Source organism: Molothrus aeneus, chromosome 2, assembly GCF_037042795.1.
Source record: "Molothrus aeneus isolate 106 chromosome 2, BPBGC_Maene_1.0, whole genome shotgun sequence".
NCBI classification, from domain to species: domain Eukaryota; kingdom Metazoa; phylum Chordata; class Aves; order Passeriformes; family Icteridae; genus Molothrus; species Molothrus aeneus.
In genome coordinates, this window is record NC_089647.1 from 48770513 (window position 1) to 48794515 (window position 24003).

Below are 24003 nucleotides of genomic sequence, written 5' to 3' on the forward strand. Positions count from 1 at the left end.
GTGCTGAGCTCTCACCTGGTATTATCAGTGTTATCTGCTGTTATCAGCAGATTAACACTACAAGCAGATCTGTTTTTAGATCCCACTGCTTCCTTATTACCTCTTTTCATTCAAGGGCCTACAGAGAAAGAAGTCCTGTGTATTTCTTCCGAAAAAGAACCCCAAACAGCAGATGGTGACTTATTCACACAGTTTGTAAGAAACTGTCATCTACTTAAAATCCAGGAGCAGGAGGGCTGACATTATCCTGAAAGCACAAGCAAGACCTGTACCTACAAACTCAGATGTCTTTTTTTGATTCACAGCCATACCACTATTGTTGCCACTGAAGTATATCAATATTATTAACATCTTATCATGCCTTGATACTGTAGTGAAAAATAATTTAAAAAATGAAGGTTAACTTTATTTGTGGACAGCTACTGTTAAATTATGATTATTTCTGAGAGGATCAAACACCCATATCTGTTTATTACTTTATTCCAGCTGCTATTTTCTGTAAGAACATTACTAAAAAAAGCTACCATGATGTCTTTTATGACTCTATGAGGAAATGAACAATCCTCCACACAAATTATCATTTTCTTTTATTGGACATTCTGTACTTGGAATACCTTCCTTTTTGGAGCTGGATTGGTCCTGTGGCAGTATCAGATGTGATGGAAATCTGTCTCTGCCATGAGCAGGGATTGGGCCAGATGACCTCCATTGTTTGATGGTTCAACTAACTTTTTAAAATTATTTCAGTGATGAAAGAAATAACATATGCTTATGGAAAGATGTTATTGTGAACTAAATTTTACCCTTTGCTTTGACTATGCAGTGCCGTAAGAACAGTAGAGTCACACCAGTGGGTGTTTCAGCATGATCTAGTCCAGAGCCACTAATTACATGGCTGTGTGCTGATCTTTGTAGAGTCATGAGAAAAAACAAAGAGATTAAAGGAAACAATTACTCACCTACTAAAAAAAGAACATCTTTCCTCACTCTGTTTTCACAAAAGCACCCATTTTTACAAAAGTGCCTTTCAAACAATTTTCTCTAACATGTAAACAGTATTAACGTGGGAAAGTCAAATTAAGGTTCTTTTTTAGAGAGCAGTGGAGCTACTGCTCAGACAGCTGTTCAGTTTCGATCATCCATCATGTGATGGAAATTTTATTTTATTTTACTGAATAGATACAGATTACTTTCAATATCCAGGGTCAGAATTTTAAGGATATTTAAATTTCTAAACTCCTAGGGTGCAGATTTTCAAATATGTTCAATCGTTTAACTCTCATTTACCTCTTCAAGCACACTGGATTATGATTTACCCAGTCCTGTCTTCTCCTACCAGGTGGCTGCAGACATTTTTGTGTACTCCAGCACATACACATCTAAATGTTTTTTGAACAACCAAAGGGATGATACAGACACAACAGTTTTACCAATGAACTCAAATGTTTTGGACATGTGAACTAACAAACTCCCATGATTTTTCTTCACACAAATAATTAGATTTTTTTTGCTCATTCCCCTTTACAACGAAAGCTGCAGTCCGTATGGCTACCGAGCAACACACAGAAAACAGGCTAAAACAATTCTTACATGATAGCTGTTCACAAACATTTATTCATTCATGCTGGAGGAAAGAAGGAACAGACAACTTGGCTATGATGGTACAGTTATTATTTTTAGCCTTTTGGCTGGAACCCTTAGTTTCCTTTCCATACATTTTTAAATAGAAGGCTGTGGGGGTTTTACATGCTTCTCCAAGAAGAGAACAGATTTTTAATGTAGCAAAAATACTGATTTTCCATTCTGCAGCTCACCTAGGCCTGTTTCCATCTAATTAGCCATTATACAAAATAACTGTTTCCTATAACAGGAAATTCTGCTATGGCAGAAGTAACACTGGGTATCCATAGTACTGATACTTCTCATTTCCTTACTCCTGGTACACTGCAGAGCAAACAGGAGCCAGATTCATAGGAACCCTGTAATTACTTGACAATAATCATTGCCAGCAATGAAGCAGAGTTAGCAAAAAGATAATTAGCACACCACCAGGACTAACAACTCTCTACACTTTTTCCCTCTTATTTTTAGCAACAAGCAGGAAAGACATAAATTGCTCTTTTAGCAAATAGCATGAAAGAGCTTAGGTAAGTTAGATGTTTGCAGTTATCACTCTATAAACCATACCCTGGCCTTCAGCTATGTTCCTTATATTAGCCTGGAAGGAGACAACAGGAAGGCTGGAGACCTATCAGTGCTTGCTCCCTGCTGGTGCCAGAGTGTGGATCTGTGGGGTACCTGTCAGGAGACACCAAAGCTACCAAAGAAGCACAAGCCTCCTATTTTCATGTCAATGTCTCTTGCTGGATATCAGGAGGGAATATGGAAGGGTTGGCTCTGCAAATGCCAGTGAAATACAGACCCTGTCACTTTTTAACTTGCTGGATGAATTTCAACTATTTCTTAATCTTCCCATAGTTAATGGGAAGTCACTTGGATAGTGTCAGTTGCCATCTCATGGATGGAGTCCCTTTGCTCTGACTGCTGGAGAGCACATTCCCACTCATCTGAATCATGACTGGCCGGACTGTGGGCAAAGATGGTTTGGTCTCTAGACAGTGCTAGCAGCTAAATATTTGGAAAGTAAATGACTAATCCCTTGCCCAGCTAGACTTTTGGTGGGAAATGAGACACATCACTTAACGCTTACACTTCAGTTTAAAAATGGAAAAATTATTCTTCCCTCAGGAAGCAAAATTGTTAGACTACATATGCTGAAGTGTGTATTATGCTCAAAATACGGTCCAAATCCATGAGGGCCACATAGATACCTTGCATGAGCTTGTCTTCTTTTACCACATTAACAAACCAGTGGCCTCTTAAACTGGAGATATTTCTTTTTATTCTGCCCACAGATGGACACAAAACACTTGCTTTTGCAGCAGATATTACCCAGGGTCAGAAGTTGCCTTAAGCCATGACCTGATTCTGGATCAATTAGAGAGCATTCACCAGGAGATCAATGAATATAAGTCCATGCTATAATTTAAGGTCAGTTTAGTCCAAGAGAGAGGCCAGCAAAGAGAAAATAAACAAATAAAGACCATGGGTTTTTATAAAAAACTGAGAAGAGTGCTGAAGTGCATACTTGAAATATTTCCTCTGAACTTCACAGTGTGGCTGGCACACCACGGGTTCAACACTTGATGCCTGTTCCACGTGTGCTACGTGGATGCACCAAGCCTGCACACACACTTGCCAAGCAGAATGACAGAGGTAATGTGACTATTTCTGAAAAATGAAGTGTTTATGGCTTGCTCAGTTTCAGAGTATGTTTCATAATCTTCAACACTCACAACGTGTCACTCATGGGCTTGCAACATATTCCTTCTGAACAGAAGCTGCTTTGTGCTCATCACTGAAGAAGCATGTGCTGTGCAAGTGCCATACTGTATTTTGGCAGTAGCTGTTAGAAGTAAATTTACAGAGGATTAAGGAGATGGAAGGCAGCATGCCTCACTCTCTAATTCTGCAAAGCATTAAAACACCCTGTTTAAAGAAGAGATGAGAGATGGCTGCTATTCAAAATCTTGGGGCCTGAGGTTCAATTTGTTTTGACCAAATTTGCATTCGGTCCTTGAGAAGTCTCTGAACAACAACAGCTGCCCTTGCCCTGAAGGAGTGAGTGAGGACACATCCCTCCTTCGGAAGTCACCTTGAGTGCAAGGTGGGAGCTGTCCCCAGGGGCACGGAGCCACTCAGACCTGCTCCAGAGGGAAGCTCCTGCCAGCTGCTATGCTGCCTCTGGGATCAGCCCTTCCTCATCTCCAGATGTGCTCCGTGAAGTACAGGATTCCAGGGCTGCCCTGGGTTTATGTCCCCTCGAGGCCAGGAGAATGAAAGTATGTGCTGAGGACATGAGACATTTTTGGCTGTCCAGAGCTACAATAATGACATAGAGATATGTAGATAAACACAAAGATTGAAATTTAGTTCTGTATGCTTTGAAGGAAACTTTTTTCCATGCATATTCTTTTTCTAGGCTTGACCTTGGTCTGCACTTTTAAGAATCTGACATTTCTTGATGGTTTATTTCACTTTCAGATTTTGGCAGGGTGTAGCCTTAGATATGCCAGAAGTATGATGAGATAAGTTATTCTCCAGACAGAAACAGAAGCAGAAAGCAGACAGCTGCCTACGAAAGACGGACTCTCCTACAGTTTTTACCATAAAAAAATGCCCCGTTCAATGTTTGAAAGGAGAAGACAAAATTTGAATATGAAATCTCAGCAAAATGGCACTTAAAGACAGCAAATAACCACCTTAGAGTCCACATGTTGCTCTGAAACCATTGGTTGAAACTGAAGACATGATAAAGGTATTTTGATTTAGGAGATGGGCTATGTTTGGCAGGGAGTGTTGGGGTTTTAAAGTTTCTCATGATGTTTTTCCTGATGCTTTGCCTTTTGCAGTGGTTTTTCACACTGTAATGGTAGTTAGAAACCCATTGCCCACAGTATTCTGTGGCCATGGCATTAGGCTCTTGAAAGCTTACTTATAGCTAAGGAATATCATTGATGTACTGAAAATTACAGTTCTGTATTTTCTGGTACAGCTTCATCTTTAAGGACAAACAATAACCCAAACAAATCAGCTTGGAAGCCACTGCTTTACCTGCACTGGAGGATGTGCAGGGAAGGCAACAGTGGCAGAAGTTGAAAATTATAATTGTGATGCTCCATTGGCTGATGCTGATTTTGGGAAGAGAGCTGGGGCTTTCATTAATCTTTCCATAACTCCAAGCCAAAGCCAGTCTGAGGGTGCTAAAAGTAGCCTCAAAACTGAGACTACAAAGCTCCTATTTCTTAGATGTATTTCAAAGAATTTCCTTCATTCATTGTTTACCAATGTGGCCTATCCTCATTGGGGGTAGAAAAACATAATGAACGCTTATCACCTGCAAGCTCAAATCCCACTGGAAAGCACTTTTTCAGGAAAATGTTATTGTGGTGAGGACTTTCAGGGAGTGTTGGAGTTTTAAAGTTTCTCATGATGTTTAGCATTTTTCTTCTAAATGAACAGGAAAAAACTCATCTGGCTCTCATTTGAATTCTCAATAGACTTCAGAGAGGAAATTCCAACCAGAGCTGTATTCCTACACCTAAAATCTACATGGGAATGAGGCGGCATGCTTGTTCCAAACCAACAGCAGCCAGAAGAAGCAGAGCTGGCTCAGTAGCACACCCACATGTTCCACACAGTAATGGTCTCAGAAGAGGGGCTGGTTTTATAAAACAGCCTTCAATAGGACATGTCAGAACTTCAATATTTAGATGACCTGCCTTCCATCATGCTTATTAACATTCATGAGGATTTTTGGAGATAAAGAATGGATATCATCTCACCTATCTGCAACTGCATTGGAACTATTAATCCTAAGTGCTATTGAAGGCTAGGGAGAGAAGGAGGTACTTCCCTTTAAAATATTTCTCTTATCTTATTGTTTGAAAGAGGTAAAATGGCTTGTGCACAGAAGGAGCTCATTCTTCTCTATGGTCTACACAGACAATACAGGACATATAGACAGATAAAGCTAAAGACATTTCCAGTGAGATTCTTCTTTGAGACACATCCCACTAATTTATGGTGTGACTTGAGGTCCCTAATTTCACTTATTTGCACCTGATATTCACCATTTGAAGTGGTGGTGTAGTGATTTGTATCCATGTTTGCAATGGGATTTGAGATTTGTGTAGGAACATTCCTGTGTAGGTTCTCCGTGTTTTCCACAAACAGCATGTATTTCCCACAGAAAGCATATCATGGGATTAGCTACCTGACCTCAAAATCCACTAATCTGAAACATAAACAACCAAGTAAGTACTTATGTTGTTCACCCCCTAATCATCACAATGCCTCATTGATGAACAATTCACCTGCTGGATTCCATATATATCTCTATGCATATATTCCACATATATGTATATATACATGTGTTATATGTATATCTCACTAGAATTAAGCTCCTATTATCAAGATTCCCCTGTTGCAGTTGATACTATACATTCTTGGTATCCAGGTTTTCTTAATTGTTTTATAAGATGAAGTATCTGAAGGTTATAAACAACTCCCAGCACTTTAAACTTTTAGACTTTGCCAGCAAATGCTTTTCTTTCCCTAAATATGTGGGCAGCCTCTGGACAAAGATGTTAGCTCAAAGTACAGAGCTGGTTCCAAGTTAAAATCAGGTTGAGGGCAGGTCTTCCCAGACAGAGGGGTAGGCATCTTCACTTTCCAGCTCCCTAAGAGCCCTGTTCCTAGTTCTCCTCAGACATAACAAGGGAACTGATTGCTCAGTGCACAACAGGGACTAATGTGAGAATGTGATCCTGGCAGAGCCTCAGTAGAAGATTCTTGTAATTGATGTGAAGACAATATAACTGATTTGTAGACACATCACTCTGCACCATGCTTCCTGTATCAGCTTCCCACAACTGTTGCTGATTGCCTTCTTCCCCAAGCATTTTCTTCTCTCTCAGTTTTGAAACTCTGGGAAGAAATAGCAATTTGTTTGTGCCATGCCTATTTGGCATGCTGCGCCGCACTCTTACACAAATAAACAGGGAACACGATGTAACACCACAGCAGCAGATCTAACTAAGATCCAATTGTGCTTGGTGCCATCTGAATATGGGAAGAATGTTCCCTTAAATGAAAAATCTTCAACAGAAAAACAAGTTCACCCTTCACAAGTATGTACCATAACATGGGACAATACACCATCTTTGACTTATGATTTCATCTGTGAGAAATTGGCTTGTTGGAGCATTTCTCCTCCAATAAGCAGCATTGCTCTCTATTGTTCATTCTGCACAGATCTGAATTTGGAGTGTCTTTTAGAGCTAGTATGAAGCCAGTCTTTGCTAGAAAGTGGTAGCCTGTCCAAAATCACTTCTCAAATAAGCTACCTTTGGCTGAACCACCAGTGTTTGGATGCTGGAGGCTACTGGCTCTTGATTTATATTATGAGATTGTAAGCAACTAGAACAAAGAGTTTATATTTCAAGGTGCAATTTATGAATTTAACTGTCTCACTTTTACTGAGTTCCTCACACCAAGAGCTCAGTGACAGCCTGAGTAAATGTTCTGACTTGAAACAGAAATCACCTAAAAAATTAATGATGAGTTATTTTCCCAAAAGTCTTAGGGAAAAACACATTTCCAGGGCCTCTGAAGAGGAAATACCTCAGGGAGAATATTGTTAGTAGGTGACACTGAGCAAATGCTTAAGCAGGAGTGATTGAAGCAGACTGTGTACCCAAAGAATTTAATGAGCAGCTTGAAGGAGTTGATGGCCTGCGGCAGACCTGAGGCTGTGCCGCAGGCCATCAACTCCTTCAAGCTGCTCATTAAATCTCTTTGGGTACACAGTTGCTTCAATCACTAGTGCTTACAGAATTTGCTCAGATGTCAGCATATAGCCTGTTTGCAAGAAAAATGTTCTCAGAGAGCATAGGCAGGTCATTTCCAGGAGGATGCTGCAGTGTCCACAAGCCACCTGGCTTGGCTGAACTTCCATGTACCTCTCTGCATCACTTCTAAGCTGAGCTGCTCTTCTGCAGAGTCTACAGGAACTTTACCATGCACTGAGCACTTGAATTAGCAGTTCGGCATAACTCCAAGGGGTAACATTAGCTGAAATCCCTCCTGCTTAGCGTATGATTTTAGGTTGGAGTCTTGCCCTACTGTTGTTTCTTAGAATAAATCCAGGAAATCTGATTCAGTTGATGAGTACACTAGTGACCATAGCATTTGACCAAAGGTCGAAACTGTAAAGGTGTTGGGATCACAGCCCTTTTCTCAGAATTTCCTAGGATAAAGGAAACTCCACTGCCTTCAAGCAGAAATACCTGAAACCAGAACAAATATGTCAATTGGAACTTGTGGGGTTAAGGCCAAGAGGCTGATCAGCAGACAGGGAAGGGCAGGAGGTGGTGAGATCCCAGTCTGAGGTTTCCCTCTGCATGGGGCACCTTGTGAACAAAGCCTCAGTTTTACAGTCACTGCTATCACCTTCCCATATAAGCATGGACAGTGCTGGTGCACAGATCCTGTCACTTTTTATAAACAGAGTCTAGAGTTCAGGTAGTTATTTGATGCATTTTATGTATCTAAAATCATGATTGAGTGTCAGATTTAGTGATTTTTTTTTCCAGATTCTGATGCTGGTCTGTGATTTGATTCTGGCAAACCAAATCCTATTATTCTGTTAAACTGTCTTTGTGGATCAGATTTTCCTACACTGAAATTATATCTACCACAGTGGTTATTCTGGATTTTGAATTACATTTATTTACAAGTGACCTGGAGATTTTCTACACTATAACTGTTGTATTATAATGATCAATGCTTGACTCTTAAGGTAATACAAGAGACTGCAATTACCAAAATCTCTTGCTTCTGCTCTAAACTAAGTAGAAAACCCAGAGAATTGTTACATAGTAGAATCATTTTGATTACATCCAGAGGATGATTTAACACCCCAATTACACAGCTGTCAAAATTAAGTGAAAAGATCTTTCTTTATTAAAGACCCTGAGGAAATTTAGAAAGCAACAGCATATTACACTAAATAAAGAGAAAGAACAGAAGGACATCATGATCTATTTAATTCTTCTGACGATGTCTGCATTAACTGATCAATGCTTAGACATGCATTGCTATTTACTGTTTGATTAAGTGTCCTCACACTCACTGGCATCAGCTAATGCATCCTTACTAAATGGAATTTATGCAAATGTTATTTCAATTACACATTTCTACATAGGTGTCAGGAACCTGCTCATATATGGGAAGCTGAGGGCAAATTCACTCTTTTTTTTTTTTGTCTGATTGCCTACTTGAGAGATATTCATTGAATGGAATTGGTAAATTATTGAAGTACAGAAAACTACTTTCACAATGATATGAAGGAAAAAAACCTGCCCTTGTAGGACATGACTTCATGTTTTTTTGCATGTACTGGGTCCTTGATTTTGTTAAGCATATTATAGATATGTTTGAGCACTGATATTGTAAGAAATGAAGTTACACTTTAAAAATGTAAAAGATGAAATTGCACATTAAAAATGCAACTATAGCTGAATATTTTTAGAAGGAAACTTTTGCTTAATTTAAATGTTAGACATCATTCCAAATACCTTAAAAAGAACTGCATACATATCACATTAAAGAAAATTTTATTTGGCACCACTGGCTTAGACATGGCTGTGAAGCCATAAATCAGATAAAGTATGTATTTGGACACTAAATTATTTTGAGACTTGGAAAATTCCAGTAATGCTATATTTTTACAGCAGTATATTCCTGTAACCTAGATTACAATCAAAGGATATATGTAAAGTAATTTTCTTCTGAAGAAAAGATAAATTTAAACTCCTGTTGTAAGGGGTGCAACTGTGCAGTTTCACACTGTCTTAAGGAATAAGCTTGTTCTTCTGATGAAAATTTTCAACAGATTTTTGTCATTGAAATCACTGCACCTAAATGTGTCTAACATTTATTTCCATGCTTGCTTTGCTGGATTGTGCCATAAGGCATGCATTGTAATATTTATGTAAGAAGCAGATCTGAAAAAGAACCCCTCATTCTTCATCTCTCCTGTATTTTCAACAAAATAAAGAATTCCTTACTGCTGGGCTCCTTTTTGGTTTTATTTTCACAAGTATCTTTTCCTTCTGGCTCTCCAACTGTGTTTTTTACTGTCTTAGTTTTCACAGCTATCCCACTAATGCTCAGGATACTTCAGTGAGTCTCTGTCAAATTTCATTCCTTCATGTGCTCTGTCACTGAATTTAGGAAAATATTGAACTCCACTGCCTGTGAGGGCAGTCACATTTTCTTCACTGGATCTTATGCAAACACAGAGTAAGGAATAACTTGATAATGCCACCATCTGACTCATGTACTGGGACTGATAATAACTGCAGCCACATCCTGTAGAATGACCAGTTTGAAAAACAATAAAGAGAGTTGGCTTTTTCTCTTCCCAAGGATGGCCATGCTAAATTTTATTTTAAAAAGACTTCATCTAAGAAGATGAAATAAACCATGGAAAATAAGGCCAAAGGGGAGAGTGAAAGTTCATCTAATCCACTCTCTGTCAAAACCTGCAGGACTAATATTTACTCTTCCTTAGAGGAATCCTGGATTCAGGACAATTTCTGAGATACACCTGACTAAACAGGTTGCTTTGGTCTCAAACCAGCTAGGTGGCAAATTTACAGCTCTTTGCTGAAGTTGATGTTTTGATGATACAGTTCCAGCTCTGTTCTCAGGAGGAGACATTAACTTGAGCAGTGTGTGCCTGGAAGGCAGTGCTTACTTTTCCAGACCTTGCACTTAACTACCTCTGGATTGCCACACCTGTAGCAGAAACCCCATAAACTTTTCTTCTTTTCTTGCAAGCAGTATCTTAAATTCCTGCCATGCTGGCATCTCAGCACCATTTGAATCCCTGCTCACAGAAATGGTGCCATTTCATGCAATGCTGCTTTCCATGGTGTGTAAGGGCTGCTGGATGATAACCTCACCTGCAGTGCTCAGACTGGTTAACCCTCACTTTGGCTGATGAATACAAAAGTGCAGATCTCAACAAACTATCACAGAGTTGTTTGGATCAGGGGTCTGCACAACTGTGAGTTTCAGAAGGCAGAAGAGCGGGTTCCAGGAAAGCAAAAATACCAGTGAATGAAAAGCTAAGAATATACTTTGGGTGAAGCACGGAAGAGGGAATTGCCAATTCCTCAAATAACATTGTTTATTTAACAGTATCCTGTTGGGGGGAACTACGTAACTGCAATGACTCTGAGTAACTGTGCGTACTTATGCCATGATAATATGATGAATTATCATGAAAGTCTGCTCTCAAGGGAGCAATATTTGTGTCAGGCAAACACTGTCTTCTAAATAGCCCATGGTTATCCCTCACAGGGCACAATGGACAAAAAGTGTGTCTGACCAGCCAGGAGTATGTTCTTCCTAATAAAAAAAAAATCCCTAAATTATAATCTTAGTGATAAATGCCTCTCCAAAACAATATTTCAGAATAAATATTTTTATCAAACACTAGACACTCTCACTACTAATAAATAACATGAAGAGTACATTCTTGTTTAGTATCAGTAAAAATATCAGCATTTAGCCCTAAAATATTTTGCATTTAAAACCTTGTGAATAGTTCACAGACAATGATGCCTGAGTTTCTCTGCTTTGGCAAAAAAAGATAGTCAGTCAAATATATACTTGCTTATTTATAGCTCTTTGAAAAAATTGACAGAATTCAAAGAACAAAATCTCTCTATGTATAACCAAGTCTCTACATTTAGCTGGTGTCTGCAATCTGCAGCACATGTAAAGTAGCAAAGAAGCATTAATTAGTATTAGTTAATGATTTTTTGTCAAATTATTGCTCTTCTTCAATCTCAGGGCCTGAGCACTGATATTCCCCAATAACCCTCCAAAGCATCAATGCAGAGACCGCTCTCCTCCCCACTTTTTTCTACTTCCTTTCTTTTAGAATATTTGAAGGCTGAGGTAGTAGAGCACAGAAAAGATGATATTTAGTCTCTGTTCCAATACAGACAGGCTTTGAAGGAAGGCAGTGTAGGCTTATCCCAAAAAAAAAAAAACCAGATTATTTTTTTGAAAATGTTTCAACTTGCACACACTGAATGTGAGCTTTACCAAAGACACCCTCTGTAGCACTAAACAGCAGCAGATCTCCTTCCTCACTTATACCTCAGTTTCATGTTTCAGTTTACAGTCTGTCTTGATAGTTCATCCTATGTGTGATGAACAAAATCCAAACAGAACTTGCAGGGAACTGTATGAAAAAAATCCTCAAATATCCTCTACTATTGTTTTCCATTTTTAATGCTAAGGAAGATGTCATTGTGGTCAGATGAGAGAAAAATAGAGATGGAAAAAAAATTTAGAAAAGTAGTCTTAGAAAAAGCACTTACTTGAGTGTCTGTCAAGGGGATGAGGTGCAATTGTTCTGTTTCATTAATTTTTAATCACATCTGGCAGTTGGCCTCAAAAGTCGCCAAGACTTTATCATGCCTCAAAATGAAAAGGGCAAAATGCTTTCCTCCATCATTTTGGAAGCCATCAGGGCATCTGTGGTAAATGTAAAGCCCCTTTCAAAGTAGCCTGAAGGGCTGAATGCTAAGGGAGCTGCTTGAAGGACAGCAATTAACCATGAGACCAGTAGCACCAGCTCATTTTTATCACAATGATACCATACCCCTAAGGCAAATAGTGCTTTCAGGAGATGAAAAAATGAGAAATGACAGCATCACAAATGAGACCCCAGGAATGTTAAGATGGAAGATCCCTAACTGAAATATAATAAATAGCTTTACTGTGGGGTTTTACATTTATTTATTTAATATTTATTTATTAATTGTTTAATCCATAAATACAAAAAAAAATGTAAGTTTTTTAGATCCATTCTGCCACATACCTCCTCAAGTAATTTTCTACTGGAAAAACCTGCACTAGCCACTAACTAAAATTTTATGTCCTAACCATAGCCAGAATCTTTTTCTAAAAAGCAGTCTCCGGACTTCCAAATCTGACTATAGCTATCTCTTAAATGTTATTTACTAAAATGAGCACATGGAATTGATAACACTTTTAATAGTTTGCCACTTTTAAAGGTTGCAAAGTAGTAGATGACCAAAACAACTGTCACTTCATAGGTGCCATGTACTAATAGAAAGTTAACAGGTGTGCAGGTGTTTACTGTGCTTGATAAATTCAGACCAAATTCATCACTGCCTGGGCTGAAACACATTAGGGATGAACAGGTAGGGTGAGTCCCACATTTTCCTCCTGATGGAGAAGCAACTCAAGTGTTGAATTGCTCAACAATTTTTCACTATAATAATTAAAAACATTCACAGGAAACCTAAAAATATATTCCTTTTATGTCTTCCTTCACAACACAACTCACAGAGCTTCACCCACTAATTTCTTTGTAAGTCTTTTAATTTCTGCATGCATTACAGTACATTTGTACAAGTGCTTCTTAAAGAAATAATATTCATACCATCTGTCTGTCTGGGACACTCTCCTGCCCCCCAAAACAATTTCAGAATTTACTGGCCAGTTTCAGTCAAATCTGACAGGAGGAGCCATGTCTCAAAGATATTACATTTTAGAAAAGCTGGTGTTAGGCAGAGGGAAGTATAAAAATTAGCACTCCAGTAAGGGAAAGGCATTTGTGGGGTGACCCACTGTGCATGCTGAGAGGCAGCAGACAGTTGGCTGCAGAGTACACAACATTCTGCAGCAGTATCAGTGTCTGTACCACTTCTCTTGCAAACATTTAAGGGATGGGAGAGAGATCTGGGAAGTGACATGGAGGAGGGGAAGGACTTGTTTTCAGTGAGGTGTGGGAAAGGAATCCAAATTCATAGGAAACCAGGCTGCACTGATGTCAGAGCTCAGAAAGCAGAAATTAATTTCACTCAATTTTACAATAATGTCTAAGATGGAAATAAAGGTCAACCACTAGTCATTCCTGGGTAATGGGCTGTTCCAATTTTTGGCAGCTCCAGGATGACTCATGAGAGGAACACATCACTGCTGCATTCTTCGCCAGTGTTGCAGGAGTGACCACATAATGTCCCCACAGCACAATGTCCTCACACTGCTCGCAGTCCCATCTGTCCTGCCCTCCCACTGTTTTCTTTAGAAATTCCAAGAGAAAAAGGCAGTGAGGGGCTGTGACACTGAGTAGGACCTCTGCAGCCTACCCCTGCCCTCAGACACATGTATACTTGCCTAGGTCCAAAAAAATCTCCTAAAAGTAATCTGCAAGAAAGGGCCTTGGAGCATCGTATTTCCCAGTCCTACAGATCTACCAAGCTCCAGCATGAATGTCTCTAGAAGAGACAACAAAAATGAGGACATAAGCATGGCCATATCAAACCATCAAGCAACCAGCAATTCCCCAAATACACATCAAATCCAACATCTCTGCAGACCCATCCACTGTTTCACAAACCATTTCACAATGAAAGGCTGTACAAAGCCCAAATTTTATCCATACCAGCCAAAAATATGTAATGCATTCACAAGAACAAAGCTTTTCCTCAGCATTTTTGTGGTGTGAAGAGACAAAACTGCACAACTGCTGTCATCATTTATATTTCACTACAAAGCCAAAATCAGAACCTTGCAAGAGTCAGTGATGCTCAAATGTTTAATGAGAAACTAGCTGGTGCCCTACAGAGCTTACAGTCCTCACAGACAGGCAGAAAAGGAAAGGATAAAAAACCAAAAGTGTGGAGACTTACGGATGGTCATCCTATGAAGGGAGGAATTTATCTCTTGAGTTAAATGTAGGAGATGCGAGCTCAACACACTCAGAACAAGTAGAGCCCAGGACTGCCTCTCTCTGAGGGGAGTGCTCTGATTCTTGGGCTATTATGCAAGAGGAAGATAAGTCACATTCATCTTCAAATGAGTAAAACCCAACTGCATGGAGCTGCCAGCATTTATTTCCTATTGTTCCTCTATAACCCCAGTGGAAGAGGTATTTACTTGGATGAGGCAGACTGAATCATCCTTGGGTGGGTGGATGGATAGATGGAGAGGGGGAACAGATCTTTCTCCTCAGATATTCAGTAAGCAACTGCTGCTCTCCTTAGACTGTACAAGCAGTTGTGACAAATTTACTGGACCATCTGCTTAACCCCAGGTACCTAAATCTTGAATTAAATGAAGTGGATTTCCCACAAGACACATAGTCTCTCTAGCAAATGCCACTGTTTCTTGATTTTTCAGACAAATACCATAGTATTGCTAATTATAGTGGGCCTGACTTTCATCTGGAATGAATTAGTGTTGTTGCTGCCAACGACTGACCTAAAAAATCCATGTAAGACTGCAGGATCCTTGCAAGAAAATGAGGCTCTCTGTTAGGTGGGGCATTGTTGCTAGGAAGACCTGTTGCTGAATGTTTGAATCCAAAAGATTAAAAACATCATTTTACATTATGGTCTCTGACTTAGCATGGTAAACAACTTCCAAAACTGCAATCTAGTAACAGTGCCTTTGTCCCTGCTTGCCATCAATTCCTTTTTTTCAAAATTACCCAGAAAAATACAACAGAATAGACCCAGGAACCAAGTGCTTTTTCAAATATAGAACATAATTTAATTTTTACAACAGAGAACAGACGAGCGTGGGTTTTCTCTGACTGTGGATTTCTTGTAATTTCACTGAAGATAAATATTTAGATAACAATCAATGGGATATTTAATTGTCAGGAACTATTATATTTAAAGAAAGTGCTAGAGATTTTCAGACTTGTTTTCTTATGTATGTTGACAACTCATTCCCATCATTTACCTTCTGTATGACATCTAAATACAATCACTGCTGTAATTTGTAAATTGTTAATATTAGGACTGTAGGGATGGCTATGCTTTCAGTTGTACATAAAAAAAGGACAGCTTTTACATCAACATCTGGCTGACCTTCATTAGTTTCCCATCCATTATTTGTACCCTCCTTCTCCTTGGCCTATTTTTTTCTTGTTGCGCCCCTGTCTGATTTCATCCAGGAAGCTGCACACCCTGACTGCTCTTGGCTCCTGTAATACTCATAAACCATGAGACAAATAAACACAGAGGGAAAGAGCAAAACCAAAGCAGGAGGAGATCTGGCAAACCCAGATTTGTGAATCCTCCAGCTGTGCACATAATCAGTCCATGGCACCATCAGAACCCAGACACAGCATCCCGCCTACTCCTTCCACCCTCTCCCCAGCTCAGTTTGTGTGAAAAGGAAAATTCTTCAGGTCAGGACCAAAACTTCTCATAAACCTGACCAGCACTCACAGAAATAGGATTTGCAATGGGACAACTGGTTTGCTAAATGATACAGTCCTCTGTCAGGAACTAACCCACAGGTCTGACAAGCCCACAACGGGTAGAATAAGGGTGTAAGAGTTCAATTTCAGGAGCTATTCTCAGTACTATTTACTCTTTGGGGGAAGCTTTTCATATCACAGCTTATCTAAGTGTCAAATAAATGCTATATTAATATCTAGTTCAAAGAGATCCTGAGAAGTGTTACTACTTGGACCTTCAGAAGGTTCTGAAGCACCGTGAAGGTATGTAATAGCTGGAATTGCATGGATAGAGTCTCCAGTTGGTTACAAGTGAAGTTACAGATTAGATACTAGGTTAACATATGCAGCAAAAGAAGTCAAGTAAGAAATGCATGTATCAGTAGAAATGTATTTAATGACTTTATCAGCTTGCATATGTCAAATTCTGTTGGGTTTTGAGTACAGCCTGAGAAACACCCCCAAAAGGATCAAAAGAACATTATTTCTCATATCAGAAAAATAATTTTAGTCAGAGAATAAGAAAATGAAACAACTTCTCACAAAGAAAAATGACCTTGTAAGATGATGCAGCTCTGAACCAAATTACATACATTCTACTAATCAATAAAATACAGTTGTCAAGGCAACAATGACATGAGAAAGTGAAATACAGAGGTCTGTCTTACATAAACACATACACATACCAATATGTTTTGTGAACTTTTGTAATCTAGCAATGACTTCAAGGAAAAATATGTTTTTACAAAAGAACACATATTTTCCCAGGCTTGATAGATTCTTGTGTAAGAGCTTTTATGAGATCTTAGACAAGTTGCATTTTGTTTGGTAGTCTTTGTTCTTGTTCTTTATTTTTTTAACTGGAAAAAGAAATGTTGCAAAAAAACTGCTTTCAGTGAAAATTTATTTTTGCTATAAAAGTGATTTAAAACAGTGACAATTGGATGGGAGTTAAAACTCAATCAAAGCATTTGAATATTGATCCTGAACATAGTTTAGACTTAAAAAAATTGAATTTGTAGATCCTATCTGTAATATATTATGCAGACTTTAAGGGGCAAGATCTGAGTACAAAGACTAAATAAGAAAGGATTTTCTTTTCAAAGGTCTTACAATTCTCACTGTATGTATTTTTCACCTGCAAGCTCAGCTCTGCTGCCTTATTCAACAACTGTTTTAATCTCAGTGATCTGAGTGGAACGAATCAGAGCGGGATGTTACTGAGCATGACTATAGGTGATCCCAGCCAGCCCCCTCTGATCTCTAATTTTGGATTTAATTTTAATAGATCATTAAATTATTTCATAGCTTACCACCAGAACCTCTCAGTACATGTGCTTACTGCTGGAACAGGCTGTTTCTTTCGCTGTAGCTAAATAAAGCCCAGGTGTCCCAGCAATGTTCACAACTTCTTGCACCTTTTTGCAAAAAGCATGGACAATACCTTCTGGTCACAGGACACCACCTCATGGCTCCCAAATTACTGCTCATGTTTCATCCACCTGTGTGCTCAGCCACCTGGAACTGGCAGGTACTTTCCCAGCTGGGATGCCATAGCAACCAGGGCTGAATAATCAAGACAGAATTATAGCTGTCTATTGAATTTGCTCTGGAAGTTTGTGTGGACAATATAAGTGTAATATAAATAAATAATATGAAGCACGAGGATGTTTGACTGCTGCCTTAGAGGTCTGCAAGCATGCTCATTATAAGTATCAGGTTTTCAAGACTATATTTTCTGAAAGATGGTTTTCAAACAATTTTTAAAAATGAACTGGTTTAGCTCATTTAGTATGTAAGTTCACTGAAAAATTCCTCTGGAGATATCCCACTGAGATCTGCCTCCTAATTTTCAGTTCAGTTAAAAAATGAAGCTAACTCATTATGCAGCTGTCTGAAATATTCTTGTAACTGCAAACCCATGGTGTTTTTACAAAGAACTGAGAATATGGGATGGTATTTTAAGGTATGTGTAAGCAATTATAGTCCAAACAAAATAGTGTCTTCATTCCTCATTGGGTTAAGCGATGAAAAGACTGACTGCTATGTGTGATTACCTCTATTAATTTAGATGTATAAATTAGACATGTTTCTGCAGGCCTATGGAGATTAAATGCACTATGTAAGTGCTAAATATTAACATAAATCTACATTTTGAATTCAGTGGCTCAGAAGCACAAGAGACATGTACATCATTGTGCTTCTATCAACCACATTCAATTTTGGTTATCTTGTGTACATGGTCTTGCAAACCAAATTAATACAACAGAGCTGCTCATGCAGGTCACTAGCCACTGGTGGAGGGATGTGACAAATTAAGTATCTCCTGAACAAATATTCTAAATCTTCTGCCCAGAGAAGTTGTGGATGCCCCATCCCTGGCAGTGCTCAAGGCCATGTTGGGTGGGGCTTTGAGCAACCTGATCTAGTGGACAGTGTCTCTTCCCACAACAGGAGTTTGGAATTAGATAAACTTAAAGGTTCTTTCCAACCCAAACCATTCTATGCCTCTATTAATCTTTTAAACCCTTCTGTGACAAGTGAGGGCCCATCCTCTGCTTTAGGTGTACCAGCTGGGATGCACAGACAAGGAGAGACACAGAAAGAGCAATGCCTCAATGCTATGCTCTGCTGTGCTGGAAAAGAAGATGCACAGGTTCTTTGCAGAACTGGAGTTTAGGTACAGAAATGGGGGCCCCAAGGACATGGGCAGCAGAAAGTAGGTGCAGTCTCCAAGTATTTCCCTGAAACAAAGCCAGTTGAGACTATGTTGTGACTTTTCAATGGCACAAAAGTGCTCATGGCTGGCCAAGGACTGTCATTTGCAGTTTTTGTCCCTGCTCAAAGCCTGTATTACAAGAGCTAAAGCACACAGTGCTCCTATTTCCCATAAAGTCACCCCCAAATGGGAGGGACAAGTCACACTGAAGGGGTGAGTTCAGCATTACTTCTCCCAGCAACACTGCATGAAGATGCTCCAGCCTCCAACCCTTTTTGCAGGATTGCTGGTTCCCAGGCTCCTGCCTAAACTGTTGGCTGCACTGGCAGATTGCAAGAACTGAGACAGCCCTAATTACTGATTTCACAAGACCTTCAATTCATTTGCAATTCAGTAGATCAATTCCACCTTTTAGAGACCTACCACTTGTTTTACCATCTCCACAGAAGGTCCCTCCATCAGTCCTTTCCTTTTGTCTATAACATCCACAGATATAAGAGGAAATTTTACATAAGAGAGAATGATTCTGTTTTACTGAGTCTACTTGCTTTCAAAAGCATCAATAAATCAACAAACCAGAAGTAATTAAGGAACAAAAACAATGCTAAGGGCTTGATTTAAATACATAAACTCTGGAACATTCAGGACTCAACCTCAGCCCATTCTGTCTGTCCCTGTGCAAAATGTTTAAACAGCAAGTGAGCTTATCTCTTCTAGATGTGTTTGGTGGATGGAAACTGAATTTAATGTAGCTTCCTTATATTTTATCTGCTTACATCAGAACCCTATTATTATTTTAACCTTACAGTGACTTAATTAATGTTCTAGCCAAGAAAAAAAATTGCCTGGGTGGCCTGAATATTATACCTCCATATTTTTTTATGAGGTGACCTTTCTGAGTTCAAGAAACCATGTTTGATCACTGGTTTTGGGTGGGAGTTTTTCTTGTGAGGATTATGACTGCATTACAAGGAAAGCCTACTTGATTTATGCATAATTTTTCTCTGAAGGTACAAAACAAGTAGCCATCAACTTAATGCTACTTAATGCTGAAGGCTTTAAGGGGTCACACAAAGTCATCCTTTTTACAGAACAGCAAACAATCACGATTCTAGGTTAGGGTTGTAAGTGACTAAGTAAATCACTTATGCACTGCATTCAGCTGGCCCCCACTCTGAACTCATTTAGCACATAACAGCTTGGCTGTTGCCGTATGTCTTGCGCAGACATTCAGTGGGTGGTTTCATAATGTTCCACAGCCTACAGAGCTCCTTTTTTCTTTTTTGGGTTTTTTTTTTTAATGTTTAATCTAATTTACTGTTTTTATCAATATCTGATAAGAAAACAAGAGGCAGCTGTAGTTCTACCACCCGCCCCATGCTTGTCATGTGCTATATTACAAAGAACAAACGGAAAAAAATTGTTTCAAAAATGGGATAATATGCAACATGTCTAAAATATGGTCTGAGATATTTTATTTGTAAGAAGTTGCACTCTCAGGAAGGCACCTTTGTGGTGGCCACATGAAAAACGATTCCATGTAATGAAGAGATTTAAGAGCTGATTAATAAAAATGTAGGGACTGCATGGGCAGCAGACTAAAGGGCTGGAGCCTGACTACACCACCCTACCAATCCTTATTGAAGAGGAATGATTAGGGACTAAAAGTCCTCAAACGTGCTCCAAATTACTAGGAGAATGCAGTCCCATTGGATGGAAAAACAAACTTGCATCAGCTCAGACCACTCTTTTCCCCTCCTGCCCAAATTCAAGATTAAAGGGAGACACTGGACTTACAGTGGAGTTGTTTACCAGCACTCTTCCTCTAAAGGAAGAGAGACCCCATCAAGAACCCTGTGATAAAGACAGATCTAAAAAAAGTAACTGAGACACTAAATTTGTTCTGGATCATCAGGCAACTCAGTGGCATAACCAAGGAAGGTAAGTGGCACCTTCCTCTGGAACTCATGGCACTACCCACTGTTCTCTTGAGTTAGATATACCAAAAAGCAGGAAAGGTTCAAACTAAAGTAATGAAGAGAAAAAGCAGCTATGCCTCTGTGAGGGTGCCAACAAGGAACTGTTCTGTGGGAGTATAACCAAAACACATAGTGTCTGAGAAGGAAGTGAAGGAAATTAAGAAAATAGAAAAGGTTACAACTAATCTAAATTTCTGTAAACTTGAAAATCAAAATCAGAGGTCAACACATGAATAAAAACAACATGTCTGATAGCCATAAGAACATCCTCAAAACAGAGAGACAGAAAATGAGTGCACATCAAGATGGCATGAGGAGCCGTGAGACCAAAGAACAAGCTGACTAGGCTGAATGATAGTGCATGGCAGGATGCTGTCCAGAAGAGAGGTGATGCTGAGTTTATCCTTAGGATACTGTTCAAGCACAGCACTTAACTGCTTCTACTGCTCTGATAAAAATACTCGGTAAATATAGGAAATTTCCTCAGTAGTTTGGGTACATTACAAGATTCTTTCTTTCTTTTCTTTCTTTCTTTCTTTCTTTCTTTCTTTCTTTCTTTCTTTCTTTCTTTCTTTCTTTCTTTCTTTCTTTCTTTCTTTCTTTCTTTCTTTCTTTCTTTCTTTCTTTCTTTCTTTCTTTCTTCTTCTTTCTTCTTCTTTCTTTCTTTCTTTCTTTCTTTCTTTCTCTCTCTCTCTCTCTCTCTCTCTCTCTCTCTCTCTCTCTCTCTTTCTTTCTTTCTTTCTCTTTCAGTGAAAAATGTCTTGACTGTCCTATGTGGTTATGTCTGGGAAACTGGATGTGATGGGGGACACACAATAATTTTCCTTTTCCCCAGGTTTGTTATGTAATTCTGCATTGGACTTGGCATTGTAATCATTAGTAGAGAACACTGTGAAGAGCCTAAAGGGTATCAAATGAAGTGGTATTGTCAACTGAAAAATCCATTTTCCTTTCCATTTTTGTTAACACAGTAGCAGTGTACTTACTGACTGAAAAACATATCCCCCACCCTTTTGTTTCATCATATGAAAATCTTGGCACTCACTCCCTGCAACATGAAAGCAAATGCCTGTAGACATGCCTGGTATATAACAAGTGCCTGTCATGCTGTGATGTGAGCTGAATTGATTTGAAGGCAAACACCTTGACAGACAGGCCATCAGAGCACACACAAAAATAACACAGAGATAAATGAATAACACTGATGTACAGCATATCCCTGCTGTTTCTAATGTGCTTGGCAAGCTCTTTATTCCATATAAATAAAAAAAAATGACAGGAATTGAGGGTATTTTAGCAACAAACATCAGAAAAAAACATTATCATCATCCTAGCATACTAATCTGTTGTGCTAAAGAGGGACAAGCTGTTTCTGCACTGAAAACAGACTTTCCCCCAGACCTTTCACAAAGTCTTTCCTCCTCTGCAGTAACAGCACTCACCATTAGCCAAGCTTTTGGCAGGTTACAGAGACCTGCACCCATTTCTGTCCATTCCTCTTCAAGCTTCTGCAAATCATAATTTCCAAAATGTGCCTGGCACTAGTGGAAGTGCAACTTGCAACACTCAGCTTGCTGAGACCCAGAAAAAAGCAGCGAACCTCTGGCTGCGTGTAGTAGCAGATACAGCAGCAAGACATGTCCAGCATGGTCCCTTCAAAAGGTGCCAATAACCCCAACCAGAACAGGATGTCAGGATAATGCAAAGAATTCACTTTTTGCCCCAGTTGTCCCTGCCATCAGTCACTGTGACCCCTCCTCCTAAGTAAATGAAATCAATCAGCAGGGATTTCTGTAAAATACATAAAACAGTCATCTTCCAGACTCTACCAGAAGATAAATGGTTCCAGACATTGGACTGCAGCCATTTTCCCACACATGCTACAGTGTTTTGTCATCCATATTGGGCCATAATAGTGAGTGGGTTTTACTTTTTGTTTTTTTTTCTCAGTCAGCAGCCAATGCTTCTGCTTCTAACTCGTACACTAAAACCACAGCAACAAGAGTAATTTTTTCTGTACAATTTGTAATAGAACAGTTTCATTCCCAATCAGACAGTCTGAGGTCTTGTACAGAACTTTGACACTTTTCTGCTACAGATAATATCATCTTATTGCACTCGGCTGAAGCTCCACAAACCTTTTTAGGATTAAAGCATATCACCCCAAATATAAGCCACTGAAGTGAAACAAGCATGAAATTATGAGCAATGCAAACCTTATCTGAGAACCTGCTAACAAGAAATAATATGATTGCTTACAATATCTCATGTTGGCTTTTGTGCTAATTTCAAAGAAGGCTACAAGTATACGACAAAAGATGCATCAAAGTGTGAGTTTTCAATTAATTTTAACATATTTTCAAGCAAGACCTTAATAATCTGTTAACATAAAATGCACTTTGGAAAGAACCATGGGGCTTTTTCATTATTAAGAAATGTGCAACCAAATTCTATCCTTAATTAAATCAGGAGTAATTTTATTAACTACAGTAGACTTAAACCTGACTTACATCAGTGTAACTGAGGGTAGGATTTAGCCCCGGGGTGTTTATACACTGTAGTTCCAGTTAGTTTAGATCTATTTGGGTGGGAACTCCTTTCCCCTTTCCAGAAAAAATATTCTTGCCTACCCTTTTTCACCTCACAGCTGGGGCCAAAACAGCCTTTTCTTCTAAGATATTTTTCTGAAAGGTTACGAATAAATCTTATCCTCAATAGGAGATGACCTTGTTAAACAAAAAAGCACCCTCTGAAGTAAGGGACACCAGCAGTTTTAAAGTTTGTTTACAAGTTTTGAAACACACCACCTCAAACAGATAAGCTTATTTACATCTTACAAATAAATAAAAACTTAAAGTTAAAGCTATTTAATACAGGAGCTATTTAAGTCTGTTTTCAAAGATGAAAAGCCCTTTCAAACAGTATTAGCTGCTGCATAAATATCCCTGTTGCAGTATAGAAACTTACTGTCCACAGATATCCTTGGGCTTCACTGCACCTCTGAACCAAAATCACTTTCTTCTTTACTTCATTTTCTGCTCTCTTGAAATCAGATTCCCAGTTCCTGACAGATGGCTCCTCTGTCACCGAGCTCTGCTTCCGCCTCCTTATCGCTGCCAGCTAATACTTCCACGATGCTTAGCTGTTGTCTGCGGAGCTGTGCTCTACATCATTTCTACTCTGATCAATGCTCCGCTTGGTTTTAGGTTGTTCCTAGTCCCGCCTCCTGCTCTTGAAGAAACGAAAACTCACAGCTGGATTTTCTATAAATCATCCCTTTTAAGAGTGGCTGGGCAAGTATGGCAAATACTACAGCTAAGACCTGCTGCTCTATTTGAAACTTCAAAAACAATTCCTCATCTTAATGATGCACACATGAA

General features: G+C 39.1%; 1 protein-coding gene across 3 annotated transcripts in view; it reads right to left on the reverse strand.

Annotated features, from left to right (window-relative positions):
- STARD13 (StAR related lipid transfer domain containing 13) overlaps window positions 1-24003 on the reverse strand; it is a 141258-nt gene that overhangs the window by 48111 nt on the left and 69144 nt on the right. Inside the window, exon 1 of one of the 3 annotated variants that reach the window (XM_066544900.1) lies at window positions 23591-23610. The exons of the other annotated variants lie outside the window; for them this stretch is intronic. The gene's annotated coding sequence lies outside the window, so the exon portion shown is untranslated. Of the gene's footprint in view, window positions 1-23590; window positions 23611-24003 lie in introns of those variants that run through there. 3 annotated transcript variants of the gene reach the window in all.